The 25,306-nt window shown below is 49.7% G+C and overlaps 1 pseudogene; it reads left to right on the top strand.

Annotated features, from left to right (window-relative positions):
* The first annotated feature begins 5,232 nt into the window (after positions 1-5,232).
* On the top strand, positions 5,233-23,966 carry LOC113902871 (annotated as a pseudogene).
* The last annotated feature ends 1,340 nt before the right edge of the window (positions 23,967-25,306 follow it).

The following is a 25,306-nucleotide window of genomic DNA, read 5'->3' as shown; positions in this document are numbered from 1 at the left end:
AGCAGAGCTATGCCCAGGGCTGGCCCCCAGGCCTGAAAAAGCGGGGTGTCTTTGGAAGGATGCAGGAAGGAAGAGAGCATTCCACTCTCCCCCGGACCTGGCACATACATTTCCACGTTGAGATCAGTGTAATTATCCCCATTAGACAGACAAGAGAACTGAGGGCCACAGAAGAGAGGATACCCATCTCCCAAGGTCACCGAGTTTGTGTCTAACCCACATCTGGGGGCTCAAGTGCTCCTTTCAGACGCTGAGGTGCCCAGGAGAAAGCCCACAGGGGCCAGGTTTAAACCCAGCACCCACTAATGCCCCCCAGGGCACAAGCACACGTCTAAGGCAGTTAGCATGAAGGAGGGAGCACAGCTAATTGCCTGTACAAATTAACTCTAATGTGGTCGGTATCGACGTACTTATCTTTCTTTAATTACATTAATCAATTAATGAAGAAGATGGCTTCCTCTGATGATGATTTCCAAGGCCCATATGTTCTTGGGCATCTGGGTGGAGCACAGGAATTTCCTCTGGGGCTCTGGCTCCCATGGACTACAGGGCAGGCATCAGTAGGAGAATCTGCCCCTGAGACTTCTCCACCCTGAAGCTGAGCACTGTGAGAGGAGAGGCAGGAACCAAGTACTGATTCCAGGAGAGGTAACCAGCGGATGAAGTGCAGACTCCTCACCCGGCATTCAAGGCCCCTCTCCAGCACTGTGCCCTCGACCCATGTTTATAGCCTGGGCTGACTGATTTTCTCCCAGATAACCATGCGTGCTCCTCCACCAGGGAGGCCAGCTCGCATCAGTCAGGGTCTAAGGCAGGCCAGGTAGTTGTTCCTTCCCAGTGCCTCCGAGAAGGCTTGCCTACAACAGCCTCCTTCATTCATCCATTTCCGATTCAACAAATATTTACAGTCCCTGCTGTGGGGAAGCCTCCAGCCCTTTGGGACAGACAGACATTAAACAGATCTATGACTACACAGGGCAGTGGTTCTCAGCCCATTAGAATCAGCAGGGGAGCTTTTAGGTACAATGCCCAGGCCCCACTCCAGACACATTAAAATAGAATCTCTATGCTCAGGGCCCAAACATCAGTAATTTCTTTTTAATTCCTTCAGGTGATATGACTGTGTAGGCAGCACTGAGACCTTATCTGAAATGCTGCTACCCAGGGTTTCTTGCCCCAGAGGTTTTTCAGAGTATGACCAGCTAACTGTGCTGCTACAATTCTTTGTTTCAACGAGATGAATTTATATTAGCTACTCTGCTTTCCATGTGTAAATGTGGCACATCTTGGGGAACAAAGGATTCCTCAGGTTCCTGCTCACTCTTTTTTTTTTTCCTAAAAATAAAAATAATTAGCTTCTAAATCATCAGACCTTGCTATGTGCCAAGAACTACAGTTCACATTAATGATCTTGTTTAAACTTCAGGACAACCCTCGCGTGTGTGCTGAGTCACTTCAGTCATGTCTGACTCTGCGACCCCATGGGCTGCAGCCTGCCATGCTCCTCTGTCCAGAGGATTCTCCAGGCAAGAATACTGAAATGGGTTGTCATGCCCTCCTCCAGAGGATGTTCCCTACCCAGGGGGCAAACCCACATCTCTTATGTCTCCTAAATTGGCAGACAGGTTTTTTACCACTGGCGCAACCTGGGAAGCCCTTCAAAGAATCATGTGTGTGTGTGTGTGTGTGTGTGTGTGTGTGTACGTGTGTATTAGTCATTCAGTCGTGTCCAACTCTTTGCATCCCCGTGGATTAGAGCCCACAGGGATCCTCAGTCCATGGAATTCTCCAGGCAAGAATACTGGAGTAGGTAGCCATTCTCTCTCCCAAGATTCCAGGGGGTCTTAGGGAGCAGTAAATGAAACAGCCCATAAAATGCTTTGGACATAGTAAGTGCTCAGTAAATGTTCATCATTGTCATCACTTTCATCCTCCAGGGTACCGAGGTGGTGGGGGTGGGGAGTGCGGCGAGCTGGAGGAGTTAGCGGAGGGGAAGGGTCCCATAGTCTCCCTTAAACACAGAGCAGGAGACCCAAGTTCCCAATTCTATCTGCTCTCCCTCAAAACCAGTACTGACCTCGCCATCATGCTCAGAAGCACATGCCTGAAGCCAACGATATTTTACACCCAACAATATTTTAATATCTTTTCATCTTCTCTTGCTGTAGTAAGAACACCCAACACCATCAGTTGATTTAGCCTCTGCACGTTTTTGGGTGTACAATACATTACTGTCCACTATCAGTATAACATCATACAACACATCTCTAGACCTTATTCATCTTCCTTAACTGAAACATTTTTTATTGAATTACATTGGACATACAACATTGTGTAAATTTACAATGTGCTCACCTGAAACCTTATGCCTATTGATGAGTAACTCCTCATTTCCCCCTTGCCCCCAGTCCCTGGCAACCACTGATTCCACGAATTTGATCATTTTAGTTACCTCCTATAAGAGGAATCATTTACTACATGTCTTCCTGTCACTGGTTTATTTCACTGGGCAAAATGACCCCAAAGTTTTTCCACCTTGTTGCATATTGCAGAATTTCCTTCTCTCTAGTATCCATTGTATGTATATACAATAGTTTACATTTCTTTTTAAAATCAGAAAAGAAAATTAACTTTAAGAGACTAGGGACTTCCCTGAAGGTCCAGTGGTTGAGACTCTGCACTTCCAGTGTGGAGGGCATGGGTTCGATCCCTGGTCGGGGAACTAAGATCCTGCAGGCCACACAGCACAAAAAAAAGAGTAGATCAAAATTCAGCCTGAATGGGAGCAGGGCCGGGAGGAGAATGGATACATGTATGTATATGTATGACTAAGTCCCTTTGTTGTTCACATTGTTAATCAGCTATACCCCAGTACAAAATACAAAGTTAAAAAAAAGAGAGAGTAGACCAAAATGTTTTACTTTTTTCTCTCATCAGAAACAAGTGAAATTTTTAGGAAAGTGAAAAGTGAAAGTGAAGTTGCTCAGTCGTGTCTGACTCTCTGCGACCCCATGGTCAGTAGCCTATCAGGCTCCTCCACCCACGGGATTTTCCAGGCAAGAGTGCTGGAGTGGATTGCCATTTCCTTCTCCAGGGAATCTTCCCGACTCAGGAATCGAACCCGGGTCTCCCGCATTGCAGGCATACGCTTTACTGTCTGAGCCACCTTTTTCTCTCATCAGAAACAAATGAAATTTTTAGGAACCCACCCAAAAATCTATTCTGTTAGGAGGAGACCAAAAAGCCAGAAATGTCCAGGGTCCATGGAAGTTATGAGGCAGCCTTGCTCAAAGCCCCACCTGTGCCTGCCTTTTTGACCATCTGACCCTGTCTTTATTCAGGCCGTATTTGCCTCTCCCCTGGATGGTGGAGTGAGGCTCCCAGAAGATTTCGCAGCTTATTGTCTCGAATAATCCACAGAGCAGCCCACACAACCTGTCAAAAATCACAAATCTGACTAGGTCTCTCCTCTCTGCTAAGAACCTTCCATGGCTCCCCATTGCCCTCAGGAAAAAGTCCACGTGCTCAGGCATGGCACACAAGGCCTAGGTGGGCAGCTGCATGTAGACCTCCTGCCGTTCCCCTCACCTTCCTGCTCTTGCCCCTCCACGCCAGCGCCCTCTACCCAGAATGCCTTTCCTCTGCAAACTCCTAGCTATCCTTCAAAGCCCAGCTCCTCTAACAGAAATTCCATACTTTCATCATGCTGTGATTTAGGCTGGGCTGGGTCTTTATTGCTGTGTGCAGGCTTTCCCTAGCTTCGGCGAGCAGGGACTACTCTTCACTGCGGTGCACGGGGTTCTCATCACTGTGGCTTCTCTTATTGCAGAGCACAGGCTCTAGGGTGCATGAGCTTGGTTGCCCCAAGGCATGCAGAATCTTCCCAGACCAGGGATCCAACCTGTGTCCCCTGCATTGCCAGGAGGATTCTTTACCACTGGACCACCAGGGGAAGTCCCGTGATGTGATTTTGAGTAAATGTTTCCAAGAGGTCAGGGCCATGTTTCCTTGGTCACATCCCTCCAACGTCTGGTTTAGAGCCGCTGGCCCAACAGGGTTTGTAGAGGTGGTGATGACACTCCTGAGGTCACTGCCCCTCTCCTGGAGCCCCGCGGTTTCCAATGCTGAGGAACGTCCCCAGCTCCTGCCCACCCCTTCCCCATCCTGTGCTCTTGGAATCCAGCATCTCTGGTGCACGGTGGCAACGCAGCCCTCGTTAAGTAGAACTATGAACTTCACCTACAAAACCCCTCGAGGAGAAGCCATCAGCCAGCTGTATTGGAAGGGTGGCTTTCCAAGCCAAGAAAATCCCAGGGGCCCTGTTCAAAGACCTGGGCAAGCTCAAGTGATCAGGTTCAGCCTCTGTCTGTGGCTGGGCAGCATTCTGTGCCTCAGTGTCCTCATCTGCTAAGAGTGGATGGGACTGAAGCCTCTAAAGAAAGGCTACTTCGGAGTCTGGCTGCGGAAGCTCTTCCAGGGCCTCCCTTTAGTCCAGGCAGAAATGACCAACACAGAGGCAAGAGCGCCACCTACTGACGCCCAGTTCACCGAACCACCAAAGAAATTGCCGAAATTGGCAACCTTCAACTCGAGTCAATTGCCTGCATTCTCCCTTTGCAAAGCCGCAGCCCCCCACCTCTTTCCCAGAGCTTAAGGGCCTACCCTCCAGCCTGGCCAAGGTGTTTGGCTGCACCATTCCCAGCCCCGCAAGCCCAGGACAGCCAGGAGTCCCTGTGCCAACCTCCCCCCTGTGTCAGACCCAGCACCAGGGCAGCCCCCAGCTGCCAACCGCCCCCCCACCCCCCCAAAGCCTGGGCCTGCGGCTGGAGGTGGAGAACAATGATCCTTATTGTGACTAAATTTCCCCCTGAAGATCTCATTCAAGATGTTAGAGGGAGCGATCATAAAAGGAATTAATAGTTGATTCGCTGTATAATTTCCTAGTTCAATATACTTTAGTGCAGCAGCTAAATGAGCCATCCCGGCCGTTCGGTGGGGCCAGATAGCGACTTTATCACTGGGATCTCAGGCTGAGGAATAAAAGCAATTCTTCTGAAGTAATTGCGTCTAATTAAAAGAAACATTTAAAAAGTGTAACCAAAAGGAATTCATTTCAAATGGAAAATTAATGCTGAAAAATAGCCCTGAGCTCTCTTGTCGCAGCTAATAGCCAGGCAGCCGCAGAATAATTAAACTGTTTTGAAATGTCGATACCATCCTCCTCAGGAGAAGATGGGCACGGCTGAGCACGTCGAGGGCATCGGTCAAGGGGGCGGCCTCCAGAGAAGTGGCCAGCACTGGAACTCGGGGTCAGACACAGGCTTCCAGGCGGGGTGAGGACCCGGTCACTGTGGGCAAGGCTGGAAGAGTTGGAGACATTGTTGCTCCTTCTTAGGCATCATGAGTGTCTGAGTATCCCATTAAATCCTCAGAATAGGGACTTCTTCATCCGGTCCCATCACTTCATGGCAAATAGATGGGGGAAGAAAAAGAAACAGTGGCAGACTTTATTCTCTTGGTCTCCAAAATCACTGAGGATGGTAACTGCAGCCATGAGATTAAAAGGTGCTTGCTCCTTGGAAGAAAAGCTACGACAAACCTAGACAGAGCCATTACAAAGCAGAGATAGCACTTTGCCGACAAAAGCCCATATAGTCAAAGCTTTGGTTTTTCCAGCAGTCGTGTACGGATGTGAGAGCTGGACCATACAGAAGGCTGAGTGCTGAAGAATTGTGGTGCTGAAGAAGACTCCTGAGAGTCCCTTGGACAGCAAGGAGGTCAAACCAGTCAATCCTAAAGGAAATCAGTCCTGAATATTCATTGGAAGGACTGATGCTGAAGCTGACGCTCCAATACTTTGGCCACCTGATGCCAAACAGGTGACAGACATTGGAAAAGACCCTGGTGCTGGGAAAGATTGAGGGCAATAGGGGAAGGGGGCGACACAGGATGAGATGGTCAGATGGCATCACTGACTCAGTGGACATGAGTTTGAGCAAACTCTGGGAGATAGTGAAGAACAGAGAAGCCTGGCATGCTGCAGTTCACGGGGTCACAAAGGGTCTGACACAACTGAGTGACAGAACAACAGCTGTTGGCCCAGTGGCTTAGACTCCACTCCCAATGCAGGGGGCCCAGCTGAATCCCCGGCTGGGGAACTACATCCCACATGCCCCAGCGAAAGATCCTGCATGCCATGACTAAGACCCAATGCAATCAAATAAATAAACATTTTTTAAATCCTCAGAATAACCCTACAAGTCTTTTAAATTATTGTGATGAATATTATCATCATCAGTTCAAAACAGGGATTCCCAGTGATATCTTGTCCAAAATCACAGCTCATATGGAGCAGAGCCAAGCTTCAAACTGAGGTCCTCATGCTCTGGTGTTCCCAGTACACAGGATGTCAGGACTCAGCTTTGGGAGAGTGGCCTTGTGCTTGCTCATGCCGTGGTTGTCAGCTGAGTCTCCACCTGGGGAGCTTTGGAAAGCCAGGATCCACTCCCAGACACGCCAACTTCATCGGTCTGGGTACAGCCTGGACATAAGTATTTCTCAAAACCTGCCCAGGTGACTCAGTGTTGAGAATCACTGGTCTAACTCCCAGTTACCAGGCACGCTTCACCCAGTGGACATTCCCTGAAATCTTTTTTTCTTTTTTTTTTTTTACATAAATAATTTATTTTAATTTTTATTGGAGTACAGTTGATTTACAATGTTGTGTCAGTTTCAGATGTACGACAAGGTGAATCAGTTATACACATATAAACACCCACACTTTTGGGGATTCTTTTCCCATAGAGGCCTTACAAAGTACGGAGCAGAGCTCCCTGTCTACACAGTAGGCTCTTCCTTCCTTGTTAGTCACTTAGTTGTGTTCAACTCTTTGCGACCCCACAGACTGTAGCCTGCCAGGCTCCTCCGTCCATGGAATCTCCAGGCAAGAATCCTGGAGTGGGTAGCCATTCCCTCCAGAGGACCTACCCGACCCAGGGATCAAAACCAAGTCTCCCGCATTACAGGCAGATTCTTCACCATCTGAGCCACCAGAGAAGCCCACAGTAGCTTCTTATTAGTTATCTATTTTATATATAGCAGTGTGTATATGTTGGAGAAGGCGATGGCACCCCACTCCAGTACTTTTGCCTGGAAAATCCCATGGACGGAGGAGCCTGGTGGGCTGTAGTCCATGGGGTCGTGAAGCGTCAGACACGACTGAGCGACTTCACTTTCACTTTTCACTTTCATGCATTGGAGAAGGAAAAGGCAACCCACTCCAGTGTTCTTGCCTGGAGAATCCCAGGGACGGGGGAGCCTGGAGGGCTGCCGTCTCTGGGGTCGCACAGAGTCGGACACAATCAAAGTGACTTAGCAGCAGCAGCAGCAGTGTGTATATGTCAACCCCAATCTCCCAGTTCATCCCTCCTCCACCCCTTATCCCCTGCTAACTGTAAGTTTGTTTTCTACACGTGTAACTGTTTCTGTTTTGTAGGTAAGTTCGTCAGTACCCTTTTTTAGATTCCACATATAAGCAGTATCACATGATACTGGTCATTCTGTGTCTCACTTCCCACCCATTTCCCTAGAAAGGAAAGGAGTTTGACCTCAAGGCAAAATGACAGTGTGAATACTCCCTTGCAGGGTTGCAGCAAGGATGAAATGGGCTAATCCAGAGTCAAACACTTAACAGAGGCTAAATAAATGTTCACTTCCAAATAGAGAACAGCAAGAAGTAAGAAGATGAAACGTTTAGTGAGCCTTCACTATAGCTTCTGACTCCGTTATAACCTAAGAAGAAAACTAAATATCAATGATTTAACAGTGAAGATGATCTGGCCAAAAGGAGTTAAGTTCCAACTTGAATTCAGAACGAGGAGGTCATGCTGGCTTTAGAGTCAAACCTATATTACTGAATATACACAAAACCCACACTCTTTTCAAGGGCTTGCTGCTGCTGCTGCTGAGTCACTTCAGTCATGTCCAACTCTGTGTGACCCCAGAGACGGCAGCCCATCAGGCTTCCCCGTCCCTGGGATTCTCCAGGCAAGAACACTGGAGTGGGTTGCCATTTCCTTCTCCAATGCATGAAAGTGAAAAGTGGAAGTGAAGTCGTTCAGTCATGTCCGACTCTTAGCGACCCCATGGACTGCAGCCTACCAGGCTCCTCCATCCATGGGATTTTCCAGGCAAGAGTACTGGAGTGGGGTGCCATTGCCTTCTCCGTTCAAGGGCTTATAGTTATTTAAACTAAGCCAAGGGTTGCCTGTGATCAGTGGTTAGGAGGCATGCTTTAACGAAACAGAACGATAATTTGTAATCCATGAGTTGTTTGTATGCTGACAAGCATTTCTAAAGGGCTTCCTGGGTAGCTCAAATGGTAAAGAATCTGTCTGCAGTGCAGGAGACCTGGGTTTGATCCCTGCATTGGGAAGATCCCCTGGAGAAGAGCATGGCAAACCACTCCAGTATTCTTGCCTGGAGAATTTCATGGCAGAGGATCCTGGTGGGCTCCTGTCCATAGCGTTGAAAAGAGTTGGACAACTGAGCAACTAACAACATAAGCATTTCTAAAGACCTTGGGAAAGCTTGCAAAGTAGGTTTAAACATGCTCCTAAACCTTATTCACACCATTAGGATTCTTAGAAAACACCTTCTTTATACATATGCAAAGATTCCCAGCTTTCCTTTCTGAACTGCAAATAGATTCCAATTTTCAAAGATGATCAGCAAAGCACCCATCTGCTCTGTTAATGGTTAAACCCCTTAAGAGGCAACCCCAGGATCTCAAAGGGTGACACAGAACCTTGGAACCAAGAGAAGAAAAGCTCAGCCTCTACCTTCTGATGAAACAGGGCTTACGATGGACCCAGGATCTTTGCAAGGGTGGGCAACCTTCAACAACATTCTGGCTTTGCTGCCAACTGCTGCTTCTTTTGGAGAAGGCAATGGCACCCCACTCCAGTACTCTTGCCTGGAAAATCCCATGGATGGAGGAGCCTGGTAGGCTGCAGTCCATGGGGTCGCTAAGAGTCGGACATGACTGAACGACTTCACTTTCACTTTTCACTTTCATGCATTGGAGAAGGAAATGGCAACCCACTCCAGTGTTCTTGCCTGGAGAATCCCAGGGACAGTGGAGCCTGATGGGCTGCTGTCTATGGGGTCGCACAGAGTCAGACACAACTGAATCGACTTAGCAGCAGCAGTAGCAGCAGCAGCCGCTTCTTTGCCTGATGACGTTCTCTGGGCACAGAGTCTACTATTTCCACCATCATGGCAGGTCAGAAGTGCCACCCACGCCCCCATGGCTCTCAACCAAAGACCCATGAGAGTTTGTGGATAAATACCCCAGCTCCCTCGCCTCTGGGGTGGAATAATCCCGTGGTGTTCCATGCATGGTCTCACAGTTTCCCAGCAGAATTAAGCCTGTCACACTGTGGGAACTAGATATGATCAGTAGAATCACACACCTTTTATTGGCTGCCTGTATTGTTTCCAAGTCCCAAATAAACAAGTTAGCATTTGAATCCATGTCTACTAAGACAGAGGGTAAGAAAAACACCTTTGGAGTCATCAGGTCAGCAGTTGCCATGGAGATCCATCCTAAACTGGCCTCTGAGCACACTGCAGAAGAGAGTATGGACGTTTGGAGCAGAGATACTTGGGCTCCATACCTGGCCCAAATGCATACCAGCTGTGTGACTTAAAAGTTGGTCAGCCTTGTTGAGTCTCTATTTCCTTCATGATGAAGGGGGACTATTAATGCGATCCACTACACAGCACTGTGGAGAAGACTCATTTATATCCTGCAGGTGAAGCACTTGGCACCAGCAGGTACCTAGTCAACAAGTGTTGGGAGAGGACTTGTTGAGTGACAGCAGGGTAAGCAAAGGAGCTTCCTTGTGTTCCTTACGCTTCCTTGTCTTCCAGGGAGGCAAGATGTTAAGACGTCAGCTCAGTCGTGATGTTGACACTCACAGTGCTGGGGAAATGATGGGCTGGGGGCAGCCGGGGTCCGTCTAGATCTCCTAGGGTCTGGAGCTGTGCTGTCCATTATGGAAGCCGCTAATGGTATGTGGCTTTTTAAATTTAAATTAAATTAGATACAATTAAAATTCAGTTCCTCGGTTGCACTTCAAAAGCTCAGTAGCCTCCATGGCTACTGGTTACCTGCTCTAGGCTATGTGTTGGTGTCCCCCAAACAATCTCCAAATTCACATGTTGAATCTAATCCCTAATGCGATCGTGTTAGAAAAGAGATCTTTGGGACGTTATTAAGTCATAATAGGATTACAGCCCTTATAAAAGAGACCTCAGGGAACTCCTTTGGCCCTTCTGCCCTGTGAGGACACAGCAAAAACACATCCATCCATGACTCAAGAAGCAGATTCTCAGTAGACACCAAATCTGACAGCACCTTAATCTTGGACTTCCAGCCCAAGGACTGTGAGAATTACATTCCTATGTTTACAAACCATGCAGCCTGAACAGACTAAGACACAACTGTACTGGACATCACAGATACAGACCATTCCCATCATCACATAAGTTCGGCTCTGGCCCAGAGTCAGACTCACCTGGGTTCAGACCTGGCTTTGCCCCTGCTCGCTGAGATTTGGGCAGGGCACCTAAACTTCCCAAGCCTCAGGTTCTTCTCCTGTAAAATGGGCTGTACTAACCACCTCACCTCAGGCAGCAGCATCAGTCCAAGGGCCAATTTAAAAGTTCTATGTGAGGCCGAGTCCCTTCGCTGTTCATCTGAAACTATTAATCACTGTTAATCAGCTATACCCCCACACAAAATTAAAAGTTCGAAATAAAAAAAGTTCTATGTGAAACCACCTAGACCAGCACCTTGTCTGGCAGACACTAAAAGCACAAATAATGTTGACCAAATCTACTTCGGCCACTATTTCTGCATTTCTTCCTCTTAGATCTTTGGGCCCTCCTTAGGTCGCCCTCTCTCCCCAGTTCATCCTCCGTGGCCTCTGTCTCTCTCACGCCTTCCTCTCTGCCCCTTCAAGCAATCCCTGGCAAGTGCACACTCAGAACCAAAGGCTCAGACATGTGGCAGGGTGAGTAGTATTAGGGAGAATGGCTTTCCTGGGCTCTGAGCGGTGATTCTGAAAAAAAGATGGCTTCAGGGTGAACATGTTGATGTATGGCAGAAACCTACACAATATTATAATTATCCTTCAATTAAACATAAAATTTTTTTTTTAAAAAGATGCCTTCAGGGACTTCTCTGGTGGTGCAGTGGCTAAGAGCTGGTGCTCCCAGGGCAGGGGCCTGGGTTTGATGCCTGGTCAAAGAACTAGATCCCACATGCTACAACTAAAGATCCAGCAGAGCCAAATAAATAAATAAAAATAAATTTAACAAGGGTCCAGCCAGGACACAAAGGGACTAGCACTTAGATCCACCGGCCCAGCTGCCCTGGGCTCCTGTCCTTAGCCTTCACCAGCCCTGGTTCAGCAAAGTCAAACCTCTTAGGAGGGAATGTCCTTAATCCTCTAGCCCTCCCCGTCTCGTCCTGACACCTTCATTTCCCTTTCTTTGCTCTTTATTTTCCCTCCACCACAATATGCTCATCATCCAAAACTTTCCCTTTATCACCGAGCGTCCCTAATTAAGCTAACATTATTAGGAAAAAAAAAAACTCTCCCAAATTCTCTCTGCGTTTCAGTAGCTCTTTAATATGCGAAGCAACGAGAGATGAGCTTCTCCTAATTGCCAGTCCCTGGAGTCGCCGGTCAGAAAATGAATTGATGCATTTTTTCCTTATGAACAATGCATGTAGCGCAAATTGCGGTGGCCGTCACCAGAGATTTAATTACAAAATATCATTACTTTCACACATCATTTCAGATTTGGCCTGATCAAATCAAAGGAGGGCGAGAGGGAGAGAAAACTGCACTCCTAGCAGGGTCACTCACTCAGGGGTGGCTGGAACACGGGCAGGCATGACGATGGCATGGGCATCGTCAAAATGTCCTCAGGACCCTGCCAAGGAAGCAGCTGCCAGAGACACAGACGGAAAAGGAGATTCCTGGGGCTCGGGGCTTCAGTGAAGTGAAGGCTGTGGGCTGTGGGAGGGTCCCCAGGGCATGGAAAGGTCCCCTCAAGGGAGGAATCAGGATGCAGAGAACATCACAATTCTGCAACTCAATGGTGCTACAGATTTTCCTATCATCCCTGGCTCTAAGCAACTCCCGCCCGCCAATGCAGGAGACTTAAGATACACAGGTTCAATTCCTGGGTCGGGAAAATCACCTGGAGGAGGGCATGGCAACCCACTCCAGTATTCTTGCCTGGAGAATCCCATGGACAGAGGAGCCTGGTGGGCTACAGTCCATGCGGTCACAACTAAAGTGATCAGCATGCGTGCATGTCTCCAGATCATTCATTCCACAACTGTGTCTTGAGCCCTGAGCCAGAGACAGTGCTAGACCCCAAGGCTGCAAGACAGTGAGTGAATGAATGTGGCCCCTGGCTTCCCAGGGTTCACACGCTGATTGGAGGAGCAGATATGTTTGGGGGGAGTTTTTTTATTTGGTTGGTTTTGGTTTGGGGGTTTTTTTGGCTGCACCAGGTCTGAATTGCAGCTTGTGGGAACTTCCATCTTCATTGTGCCATGCGGGATCCTTAGTTGCAGGATATTTTCTTTAAAAAAGGGTCTTTTTTTAAAAAAAAAAGAAAGAAAGAAAGAAAGATCCTTGTACCACCTGGGCGCAACTCACTCTGGGGACAGTGCCGCGTGGGGAGTCTGACTGGGACAGTACACCTGTCAAACGGTAACGCAGGTATTCTAAGGCGAGCTCGGGGGAGACAGAAACCTCCCGTGGAGCAGAAGGGCAAGAGCTCGCTTGATCTTGATTTTCAGTACGAATACAGACCTTGAAAGCGGACCCTTTTTTAAATAAATAAAGAGCTGGGTTAAACAACCATCAGACAACAACAAAGGGGCCCTAAGATGGAGAAGTTCGGTACCCACTGCTCTATGGGATGTGCGGAACAACTCTATCCTAACCACACTGACTGTAAGCAACGCTGTCCACCTCCAGGCAGGGCAGAGGACTCTGAGGCTTGGAGACAGGACAGGATGACCGCTCCCCAGGCTCACACAGCAGGCTGATGGCACAGCCAGGATTCGAATCCGGGCTGTCTGGCACCACAGCTCACAGAATTTACCCCCGGCCCCCGCACCCAAGCAGCAAGATGCCAGGGGTACAGTGGATGAAGGACCAGCACCTGTTCTGCCACCTCCTCCAAGGAGGGAAAATGACAGGGTTTGATTGATCTCAGTGATCAGCTACAAATGGTCCCTCCATGTGGCCATGTTAATCAGCTTCTACCAGCCAGGATCTGACCAGTTTGAAAGGTTTATAGCAACAATGTGGTGCTGATTTATTTCACCTTAATAAAAAAGTGATCAAGTGAAACCTGCATCTATCATTCTATTTATCACTCGGAGTGATTTATGGACTAATTACAGTTGCAGCGGACGTGGGCTCTGAGGATGGATCATGGAGGTGAGGTGGGGTCTGTGTGGCCATCAGTACTTCCCAGGACACGCCCACCTGACCGCCCTTCTCTTCCAGCCCCTCACACCCAAGCAAGAATGAATTCTCCAAGATGGGTATCGAGGCTCTGAGAAGACAGGGGAGAGGGGAGAAATGGAGGGGCTGTCCTGTCCCAGCTGTTCCTTCCTTCCTTCCTTGCATCCTTGTCCCTGGAGCCAGCAACTTGGCTCCCCCAGCTTCCTCCCGGGTCTCTGGAGGGAAAGGGGGTCTTCAGACAAGATCTGGAGGGTATAGATAGTTGGGGAAGGGAAAAGATGAAAAGCCAACAGCCCCAGAAGGAAATTCTAGGCTACTAGAAACCTGCCAGAGGGCCCCCTTCCTACTTCCTTGCTGCCCCAGGTGAAACACAAGACCCCCAGTTAAGTCTGAATCACGGATAAACAATGAACCACTTTTAGGGCAAGAATGTCCCAAATATTGTGTGGATGTCCTGTAAAATCTAGCAAGGTCGTGAGGGACCTGGGAGAGTGTTCAGCAGAACTGGATCTGTCAGAACTCCCAGAGTCCAAAGCCACGGCCAGCCCCACTCTGCCCACCTGCTATCCACCTTCTGGTGCCCTCTGGATCCAACAGGTGGGTGTGACTTGTAGGAGCTGGTGGGCAAAGACTCTATCACTCCAAAATTTCTTTTAAAATCATCATTCCTGAAAGCTGGGATTTGTAGAAGGAAAAGTCAGAAGGTAAGCTGGCACAACCTTTGTGGGAGAGAACAGCGCAGTATCCAAATCTGCCTGCAACGCAGGAGCCACAGGTTCGATCCTTGGGGAGGATCCCCTGGAGGAGGGCACCGCAACCCACTCCAGTATTCTTGCCTGGAGAATCCCATGGACAGAGGAGCCTGGCGGGCTACAGTCCACGGGGTCACAAAGAGTCGAACACGACTGAAGTGACTTAGTGCACACACAGTGAGGCATCTGCGGAGACAAAATGGGTGAGCCATCGAGCTCCCAGGCGTCCAAAGGAGGGAAACACTAGACTCCAGCACATGCTGTAGGAACGAGGGCTTCCACCAAAGAGCCATTCCCGTTAACCCCCAAAAAGATTAGAAGATGCCTGCAATCTATAAAAAGATAAGTGGATGGCGAGGCAGGCAAATTATGCTGAAGTAAAAGGAAGGAGGAAGATCTTCACTAACCCGTCAAGGGGCTTCCCTGGTGGTTCAGTGGTAAAGAATCCTCCTGCCAATGCAAGAGACGTGGGTTCAATCCCTGGTCCAAGAAGAGCCCCTGGAGAAGGGAAGGGCAACCCACTCCAGTATTCTTGCCTGGAGAATTCCATGGATAGAGGATCCTGGAGGGCTACAGTCCATGGGGTCACAAAGAGTTGGACACGACTGAGCAATTAAACAACAACAACCTGTCAAGACTTCCAAGAAATGCTGCTTTTAGAAGAGAGTGAGTCGAAGAACATTCTAGACCAGGGTTTCTTGATGTCAGCACTACGGACGTCTTGGGCCCAAGAATTCTTCGTTATGGGGCTGCCTTGTGCCCTGAAGGGTGTTTAGCAGCTTCTTGACCTCTGCCCACTGGATGCCAGCAGCACTGACCCCGTGATGATCAAATACGTCTCCAGAGATTTCCAAATGTCTCCAGGAAGTAAAGTGACACACATCCCCGGGGGAACCAGTGGTCTATGCGTCATCAGGAATGTTTACGGGGGCAAAAGCAAACACCAGAATCAACCTTCCCTCTGGGACTTGGGTAGGTTTGTGAGCGCACAGAGAAAGTCCGGAAGGCAAGTTTCTGGATGAGAGCTGGGGTCACCTCTGGGGTGGGGGTGGGGGTATGAATGGGAGAAAAAAGGAGGGTCACGGGAGGCTGGCACCTCACTGTGTCATCCACACGCCTGTCAATGAGAATGTCCACATTCGATAGAGGCTCACAGTCCTAGAGAACAACTTACGGCTTCCCGGTGCGGCGCAGGGGGCGGCAGGATTGGATGGAGGGAAGGGGTAGTTAGGGAGTTTGGGTTGGACAGGTACACACTGCTATATTTAAAATGGATAACCAACAAGGACCTACCGGATAACACTTGGAACTCCCCTCAGTGCTATGGTGCAGCCTGGATGGGAGGGGAGTTTAGGGAAGAATGGATACATGTATATGTATGACTGAGTCCCCTCGCTGTTTACCTGAAACTATCACAGCATTGTTAATCGGCTATTGTTCAGTCGCCAAGTCGCGTCTGACTCCCCACGACCCCATGGATTGCAGCACGCCAGGCTTCCCTGTCCCTCACCACCTCCCAGAGTCTGCCCAAGTTCATGCTCATTGCTTCCCTGGTGGCTCAGAAGGTAAAGCATCAGCCTGCAGTGTGGGAGAACTGGGTTTGATCCCTGGGTCGGGAAGATCCCCTGGAAAAGGAAATGGCAACCCACTCAAGTACTCTTGCCTGGAAAATTCCATGGATGGAGGAGCCTGGTGGGCTACAGTCCATGGGGTCGCAAAGAGTCACACACGACTGAGCGACTTCACTCACTGTGTTCATTGCACCAGTGGCAGCCAACCATCTCATCCTCCAATGAGACGGGGCTGTACCCCAATACAAAATAAAAAGCTTAAAAAAAAGAATGTGGACGTTTGTCTTTTACTTGTATAATAGAGAGGGAAAAGAGGGGAGAGGAGGAAAAGGAAGGAGGGAAAGAAGGGAAGAAGGGAAAGTGGAGGGAAGGTGGAGGGGAGAGGAAGGGGGAGGGACCCCAGAAGCCAGTTCTGGGCAGAGGTGCCGTGGGACCTCCATGCTGCCCTGACCTCAAAGCAAAATAAGAGGGCTGCACCCACCAGTCCCTCCAGTGCTGCGCTCAGCCCGGGCAAGCCCCAAGGTGACCCAGCCCTGCCTCCGGCCAGCCCCCCCATGCAGCACAGCTGTGCCACACAGAGAGAAGGGGGGCTTGGGGCCACGCTCTCCCCCTCCCAGCAGCTCGAACTGATTAGCCTCCTAGGGGAGAGTGGGGGACAGGGTCTGGTCAGCCTCCCAGCTCCACGCTGAGGACTTGGTGGAGGGAGGCTTGATTAAATAATTACACAGAACCCACTGAGTAATCACGTCGGCTCCAGAAATAAGGAGTCCCTTCCGAGGAGGCCCCATTAGCGATTTGGGGGCGTGTGAGGGTGTCTGTCTCCTGCCAGTGAGAAAATTACCCGCATAAGGCCTCATTTGCAAAATGCATCCCAACTCACTCCATCCCCTCCCAACCCCCGGCTGCACAGTGTGAGCTCTGTTCCACGGCTGAGGACCCCGAGGCTCAGAGCCACTGCTGGGGCTAGTTCAAGATCCTGGGATGAGGGGAGATTCCAGCTCTGACTACCCAAGGGGCCGATGCCAGGGTTCAGGACTGAAAGATCCTCAGAGAGGTCCTGGGTTTCGCTTGTTGTTTTTGCTTCCCCATGAGGATTATTTGTCATCTTTCCATTTTGGAAAACAAATCTAAAACCAGCCCCGTGAACCTTCCCAAGATCAGCTGCTGCCAAGAGAATAGGCCAGTGTGTGGGGTGAGAGGTGGGACCCTCACCCCACACACAGGGGACCCTCAAATCCCCCCACTGCAGCTGTCCTCATCCCATCCACCCAGGCCGAGCAGTGGCCGGGGAGCCCAGCTGTTCTATGGGCTCAGGATAAGGGCCACAGGGGGCTGGATGGACAGGAAGATTCCAGCAGCCCTTCCAGACAAGCATCTGGTTTAACGGGACTCTCCGTGGCCCAAAGCGAGATGCGCAAAGCCGGCTGTCTGCTGGTCCAGCTTCCCACCAGCCAGCCCCTTTGGCTCATTTATGCCGGAGCAGCCCAAATTCATTAATAATGATTAGTCTCTTCCTCAAGAAGAGGCTAGCAATCAAAGGGCCATTAAAATTAAGTGCTGGAGGAACGAGGGTGGGGAGGGGAGGGGGGAGGAGGGCGGGGGATGGGCAGCAGAGCTGGGCATCAGTACCCCCCGGGACTCTGACACCCCCCTGCCGCAAGACCTTGAGTCAGTCACTCCTCGGCCTCAGTTCCAAGGACACGAGGCTCAGTTTCACCATCTCTGAAATGGAGGGGTCGCTGTGACTACCAGGTCAATGATAACATGCGTGGAACTCCCAGCTGAGGGGAATACGTCTTGGGGGACCCTAAGATAAGGCCCCCAGCACCGGGACCCTGGGGAAGTTAGTGGAAGGGGAGAGGGATGCTCCCTGCCAGGCCAGACCTCTGAGAGTGCCTCTCACTGCCCAGCTGGGCTCATTCCAGTTCCTGGGTCACACACGACCCAACCCCCCGACCCCTACCACCGCGAAGTCCCAGCACCCCCGGGGCAGAGCATCAGGAGCAGTGTGGGAGGGGAGAGGGGGCAGCCACAGCCCCGAGACCTTGGAGGAGGCTGGACCTCAGCCCCCCGACCTGCTCTCTGGTTTCTCGTGAGTCTCAGGTACAGAGAGGAGGCCCAAGGCTGCCACGCTCCACACCCCACTGACCCTCCACTGCGCAGGTGACAAGAGTCCAAGACGCGGCCACCCTCTGCTGGGGACAACCTGGAGTCCCACACACACCCGGGCTGGGGGAGGAGTGGCGGGGGGAGGCTGCAAAACACACCCACTTGCCTCTCAAGGAACAGAATTCAAACAGGAACAAAGAAAAGAAGCAAAAGAAGGGACTTCCTGGAGGTCCATTGGCTAAGACTCCATGGTCCCCATGCAGGGGGCGTGGGTTCAATCCCTGGTCACGGATCCCCGCCCCACAAAAGAAGAAGAAAACAGAATCCTGCAGTCTATCACATCCCGCCCTTCCTTGGGAGAAGGGGAGGTGCCAAAACTCCAAAAGTGCTGAGCCCGGGGTTGAGGTGGCCGCCAGATGCCTCTTGAGGACAGGAAATGCAATGTTTCAAAGGCCCCTGTTATGTGCCAAGTGCTCAACCTTGTAACTTCATCCAACGACCACCACAAGGTCGGAATTAGTCATTCCTGTTTTACAGAGGGAAAAACTCAGCCTGTACAAGATGCCATGTCTGGGACAGTCACAGTGCCAAAGCCAAGATGCAAACCCAGAGGGACGGGGTGGGGTGGGAGGTGGGTGGGGGGTTCAAGATGTGGGGGGCGGACACTGTGGCCAATTCATGTGGCTGTATGGCAAAAGCCATCACAATATTGTAATTATCCTCCAATTAAACTAATTTTTGTTTAAAAGTGGGGGAGCCAGGAGCACTGGATTCTGACTCTCCCCTCCCCTTTCCCACTTGGCGGCCAGGAGGTGGGTGATGACACAAGTGGTAATTACAGCTGACACTTCCCAAGGGCCAGGGGACCAGGCCACAGCTCTTGCAGATCTGAGTCACTCCCTCCTCCCCACAATTCTGTGAGGCCAGGACTCTCCTCCCATTTCAGAATGAAGACACGGAGGCAGAGTGACGTTCAATGACTCGCCCAAGGTCACGGGATAAGGACATGGCAGGGTCAGGACTCCGCTGGACGGGCAGGGTCCAGCCTTGCCTCCCACTGGGCCCGCTGGCACCGTGCTTGGAACAGACCGGCTGGTCCGTAATAAACATTGGACAGAAGGAGGGATTAGTCGCAAGAGAGGACAACAGATTAGCACAGGGTGATGGTCAGGAGGGCCCGTCCAGAGCCAAAACAGCCTGGGTTCAGATCCCAGCTCTGCCACTTTATAACTGCAAGCTTCTTAAGTTGTCTCCGCGTCCATTATCTGAAAGACGACTATAATAATAGCTCTTGGGGCTTCCCTGGTGGTCTAATGGTTAAGAATCTGCCTTGCGATACAGGGGACGCCGGTTCGATCTCTGTTCCGGGAAAATCCCACATGCCTCGGAGCAACTAAGCCCATGCACCGCAACTACTAAGCCTGCGCTCTGGAGCCGGGACCCGCGACTGCAGAAGCCTGAGTGTCCTCAAGCCCGTGCTCCGCAAAAGGAGAAAGCTCTGCAATGAGAAGGCCGCTCACCACAACTAGAGAAATCCCCTCTTGCAGCCACGGAGACCCAGCACAGCCAGAAATAAATGCATGTTTAAAATAATAATAGTTCTTATCAACAAGGATTCTTTAGAGCAACAAGGGGGTTCCTCCACAGCCTGGCACCTGCTGAGAGCTCTGTCCTACTGTGGATGAGTGGACGGCAGGCAGCACTGAAGCTTTGGACCAGCTGTCAGCCCAGCCCCAGGGTATTCTTATGAGGCCACCCAGGACGGTCAGACTCCACGCATGCGCAAGTCCGAGAAAGACCGCGTCCTTCATTTTGGCACCCTGGGCGCCTGACTGCCTCACCCTAGTCCCAACTCTCGTCTGTCTGCCCACTAGTTTCCGTCTGGTCTCCCCCCCTTCTCCTGGGGTCCTCTGTTTCCTCCACCCAGAGGACAGGGGCTCTCAGACCAGTCCTGCAAGGGTCTCCAGCCTGGTGACAGTAATCTCCCCGTCACAGAGAGATTAGAGCAAAGGCCAAATGGCCACTTGGAGCCTACGGGACAGGATAACTGGAAGCGATACAAGGATACAAGGAAGCTGGAAGCGATTTCGAAGCTTGGAGCGAGCTCATGGAGTGAGCATCGCCGGTGTGAATGATCACAGCGCCACCTGGTGGTAATGTGGGAGATGGTGCGCCCCCCGGCCCCCCCCCCCCCCACCCCCGCCATCTTTCACAATGGGAGAAGGCAATGGCACACCACTCCAGTACTTTTGCCTGGAAAATCTCATGGACTGAGGAGCCTGGTGGGCTGCAGTCCATGGGGTTGCTAGAGTCGGACACGACTGAGCGACTTCACTTTCACTTTTCACTTTCATGCATTGGAGAAGGAAATGGCAACCCACTCCAGTGTTCTTGCCTGGAGAATCCCAGGGACAGGGGAGCCTGGTAGGCTGCTGTCTGTGGGGTCGCACAGAGTCGGACATGACTGAAGCGACTTAGCAGCAGCAGCAGCATCCTTCACAATGAGGGCATTTAGACGTTTCAGTTCAGCTCAGTTCAGCTCAGTCGTGTCCGACTCTTTGCGACCCCATGGACTGCAGCACGCCAGACCTCCCTGTCCATCACCAACTCCCGCAGTTTACTCAAACTCATGTCCATCGAGTCGGCGATGCCATCCAACCATCTCATCCTCTGTTGTCCCCTTCTGATACCAAGCCTTGTTGATGAATTGTTTTCGTACAATACATCATTGAATTCTAACAACACTCTAAGGAAGGTATTGTTACCCTTTTTACACGTGAGGACACTGAGCCTCGGAGACTCAAACTGAATTGCCCAAGAAAACACAGCCAGCAAGTGGCAGAGCCTGGACTGTAGCTCAGACTTTCTGACACCAAAACCTTCCCTAAGCCTCAGAGGAATCAGTGAAAAAGAAAATAGATACTTCCCCTGGTCTCACAGAGCTTACAGCCTAGTTGGGGTACGGAAATAACAAATTCATTTATCAAGTGTCCACTCTACATTAGGTGGGACTTCCCTAGTGTCTCAGATGGTAAAGAATCTGCCTACAGGACAGGAGACCCAGGTTTGATCCCTGAGTCGGGAGGATCCCCTGGAGAAGGAAATAGCTACCCACTCCAGTATTCTTGCTTGCAAAATCCCATGGGCAGAGGAGCCTCATGGGCTACAGTCTATACAGGGCATTAGGTGCTGAGGATGAAGAAAGTGGCCAGGGTCCCTGCCCAAATCAAGCTTGTAGGGAAGATGGACATTAATCAAACAATCACACAAATAAATATTATTGTCATTCAGTCACTCAGTCACGTCTGTCTCTTTGCAACCCCATGAACTGCAGCAAGCCAGGCTTCCCTGTCCTTCACTATCTCCCAGAGCTTGCTCACACTCATGTCCATTGAGTCAGTGATGCCATCCAACCATCTCATCCTCTGTCATCCCCTTCTCCTCCTGCTCTCAGTCTTTCCCAGCATGAGGGTCTTTTCTAATGAGTCAGCTCTTTGCATCAGGTGCCCAAAGTATTGGAGCTTCAACTTCAGCATCAGTCCTTCCAATGAATGCTGCTGCTGCTGCTAAGTCGCTTCAGTCGTGTCCGACTCTGTGCGACCGCATAGACGGCAGCCCACCAGGCTCCCCCATCCCTGGGATTCTCCAGGCAAGTTGATTTCCTTTAGGATTGCCTGGTTTGATCTCCTTGCTGTCCAAGGGCCTTCTCCAGCACCACAGTTCGAAGGCATCAATTCTTCAGCACTCAGTCTTTTTTATTATCCAGCACTCAGATCCATAAACGACTACTGGAAAAACCATAGCTTTGACTATACGAACCTTTGTAGGCTAAGTAATGTCTCTGTTTTTTAATACACTGTCTAGGTTTGTCATAGTTTTTCTTCCAAGGAGCAAGCATCTTTTAATTTCATGGCTGCAGTCACCATCTGCAGTGATCTTGGAGCCCAAGAAAATAAAGTCTGTCACTGTTTCCATTGTTTCCCCATCTATTTGCCATGAAGTGTTGGGACTGGATGCCATGATCTTCATTTTTTGAATGTTGAGTTTTAAGCCAGCTTTTTCACTCTTCTCTTTCACCTTAATTAAGAGGCTCTTTAATTCCTCTTTGCTTTCTGCCATAAATATACAAGAGCAAAAACAGACCTGAAGGAAAGGTATAGGTCCTGAGACTGGATTTCAGAGTGCCTACTTGCCCTGGGGTGGTGGCAGACGGGGGCAGGGTGGGAGCGGGGTGGTGGGTAGGGGGCAGGAAGCAGGGAAATCTTTGCTTAAAAAGTGATGCCCTGAGCTGAGATCTGGAAGATGAGTGGGACTTAACTAGGCAAAGAGGCATTCATTTATTCATTAGCACATGAAGGCAATGTGGCAGTCAGCCTTGTTTTCATTTTTTTTTTTGTATTTTAATTTTATTTTATTTTTAAACTTTACAATATTGTATTAGTTTTGCCAAATATCGAAATGAATCCGCCACAGGTATACCCGCGTTCCCCATCCTGAACCCTCCTCCCTCCTCCCTCCCCTACCCTCCCTCTGGGTCGTCCCAGTGCACCAGCCCCAAGCATCCAGTACCGCGCATCGAACCTGGACTGGCGACTCATTTCATACATGATATTATACATGTTTCAATGCTATTCTCCCAAATCTCCCCACCCTCTCCCTCTCCCACAGAGTCCATAAGACTGATCTATACATCGGTGTCTCTTTTGCAGTCTCATACACAGGGTTATTGTTACCATCTTTCTAAATTCCATATATATGCGTTAGTATACTGTATTGGTGTTTTTCTTTCTGGCTTACTTCACTCTGTATAATAGATTCCAGTTAAATCCAGAAATAGAGGGATTTCCTGGTGGTCAGTGGTTGGGACTCAGTGCTCTCACTGCCATGGCCCACGTTCGATCCCTGGTCAGGAAACAAAGGTCTCACAAGCTGCATGGTGTGAACGACAACAAAAAAAAGTCCAGAAATAATACACAGAATATTTGCTTTTGCAACTTGCTTTTTTACTCCACATTGTTCTTCAGATCTTCACACACAGATGTCAACACACAGAACCATTCACTTCAACCAAGGAGGCCTTCATGCCATTGACACCTGCCACATGCACTGAGATTTGTCCATCCACGACCCTGCTGATTTCATTTTGGTTGTTTCCAAATTTTCTTGCCTACAGACAGTGCTACGGCCAATAACCTCCCAATGGGTGCATCTCAAAGTGAATCTCAAAAAGAGGCTTTCCGGGTGGCTCAGTGGTAAAGAATCCGATTGCCAATGCAAAAGACGCAAGAGACTCAGATTCAATCCCTGGGTCGGGAAGACTCCTTGGAGTAGGAAACGGCACCCACTCCAGGATTCTTGCTTGGAAAATTCCATAGGCAGAGGAGCCTGGTGGCTACAGTCCATGGGGTTGCACAGAGTCAGACGTGACTGAGCAACTGAGCAGAAAGTGCACGTGTGTTAGAGTTCCCCTGAGGTAGGGACCTGTATGCTTTTAAATACTTTTCAACACCATTTTGGCTGAAATGGGGAGAAAATACATTTCCATTGTATTAATAAAGAATGTATCTTTCTGCCATCCTCCTGTGCTGCCACAATAGTACATGTGAATGACCTGGCTGATGCTTTTAAGAAGATCAACAATGTGGAAAAGAGAGGCAAACGCCAGGTTCTTATCAGGCCGTGCTCCAAAGTCATCATCAGGTTTCTAACTGTGATGATGAAGCACAGTTACATTGGAGGATTTGAAATCATCGATGACCACAGGGCTGGGCAATTGTTGGGAACCTCACAGGCAAGCTAAATAAGCATAGAGTGATCAGCCCCAGATTCAAGATCTAGAAAAATGGCAGAAAAACCTGCTCCCATCCCATTAGTTTGGTTTCATTGTATTGTCAACCTCAGCAGGCATTATGAACCCCAAAGAAACAAGTCTAAATCACACAGGAGGGAAAACCCTTGGATTCTTCTTCTAGGGATGTAATGTTTTTGTTCAATCGCTCAGTTGTGTCTGACTAGTTGTGACCCCGTGGACTGCAGCATTCCAGGCTTCCCTGTCTTTCACCATCTCCCAGAGTTTGCTAAAACTCATGTCCATCGAATCGGTGATGCCATCCAACCATCTCATCCACTGTCATCCCCTTCTCCTCCCGCCTTCAATCTTTCCCAGCATCAGGGTCTTTTCCAATGAGTCAGTTCTTCACATCAGGTGGCCAAAGTACTGGAGTTTCAGCTTCAGCATCAGTCCTTCCAATAAATATACAGGATTGATTTCCTTTTGATGGACTGGTTGGATGTCCTTGCAGTCCAAGGGACTCTCAAGAGTCTTCTCCAACACCACAGTTCAAGAGCATCAATTCTTCAGCGTTCAGCCTTTCTTACTGTCCAGCTCTCATATCTGTACATGACTACTGGAAAAACCATAGCTTTGACATACGCGCAAATAAAATGCCTCGGAGCACTCTGAAGAAAATAAATTCAAAAATCTAAAAATTCATACAAAAACAAATGCATTTACTAGTTCCTGTACCTTAGCTGAAGCCACCTTAAGGTCATATTTCTGTAGACTTTGTTCTTTGTCCCCTTCTTTTGTATAATTTTTCCAAGTTGGAAAACTTTTAGAAAACATACTCAAAGGGCTTTAAATGATGTGGGGATTTTTTAGGGGGGAGGCTTAAGACTTATTTTGTTTATATAAGTTTGCTGCACTGGGTCTTCACTGCTGCACAGGGGCTCTCTCTAGTTGCAGTGTGTGGAGGCTACTCTCTAGTTGAGGTGCACGGTCTCCCCTCTGCAGTGGCTTCTCTTGCTGCGGAGCACAGCCTCTAGGGTGTGGGCTCAGTAGCTGTGGCTCCCAGCTTCCAGCACACGGGCTCAATAGTTATGGCGCACGGGCTTAGTTGTTCCTCGGCATGTGGGGTCTTCCCGGAGCAGGGATCAAACCCATGTCCCATGCATTGGCAGGCAGATTCTTCATCACTGGACCACCAGGGAAGCCCCTGATGTGGTGTGTTGTTTTTTTTTTTTTAACTCACTCATTTCATAAATGGGACTACCTTTTGCAAGCCTGATTTCAAGGTTTCAGCTGAGTACTCTGTCGCCTTCAGGCTGGCAGGTCTCAGGCAAGTGGCATCCCTATAGTTACAGCGGGTCACCTGAAGATGTACATTACCTAGAGGTAGGTGGTCCCTTGGAGGAGGGGCTCATGTTTCTCTTCAAGCTTCTGCACATTGGACCAGGGTGTACCCTGCCCAGTCTGTGAGGAGCTTCTTGGGAAAACCTGAGTTAACCAGCACCCGCTTCCCGCTGATCTCCT

Source organism: Bos indicus x Bos taurus, chromosome 13 (assembly GCF_003369695.1).
Source record: "Bos indicus x Bos taurus breed Angus x Brahman F1 hybrid chromosome 13, Bos_hybrid_MaternalHap_v2.0, whole genome shotgun sequence".
Classification (NCBI taxonomy): Eukaryota; Metazoa; Chordata; class Mammalia; order Artiodactyla; family Bovidae; genus Bos; species Bos indicus x Bos taurus.
The sequence above is the reverse complement of the archived record's forward strand: the minus strand, read 5'-3'. Positions and strand labels throughout refer to the sequence as shown.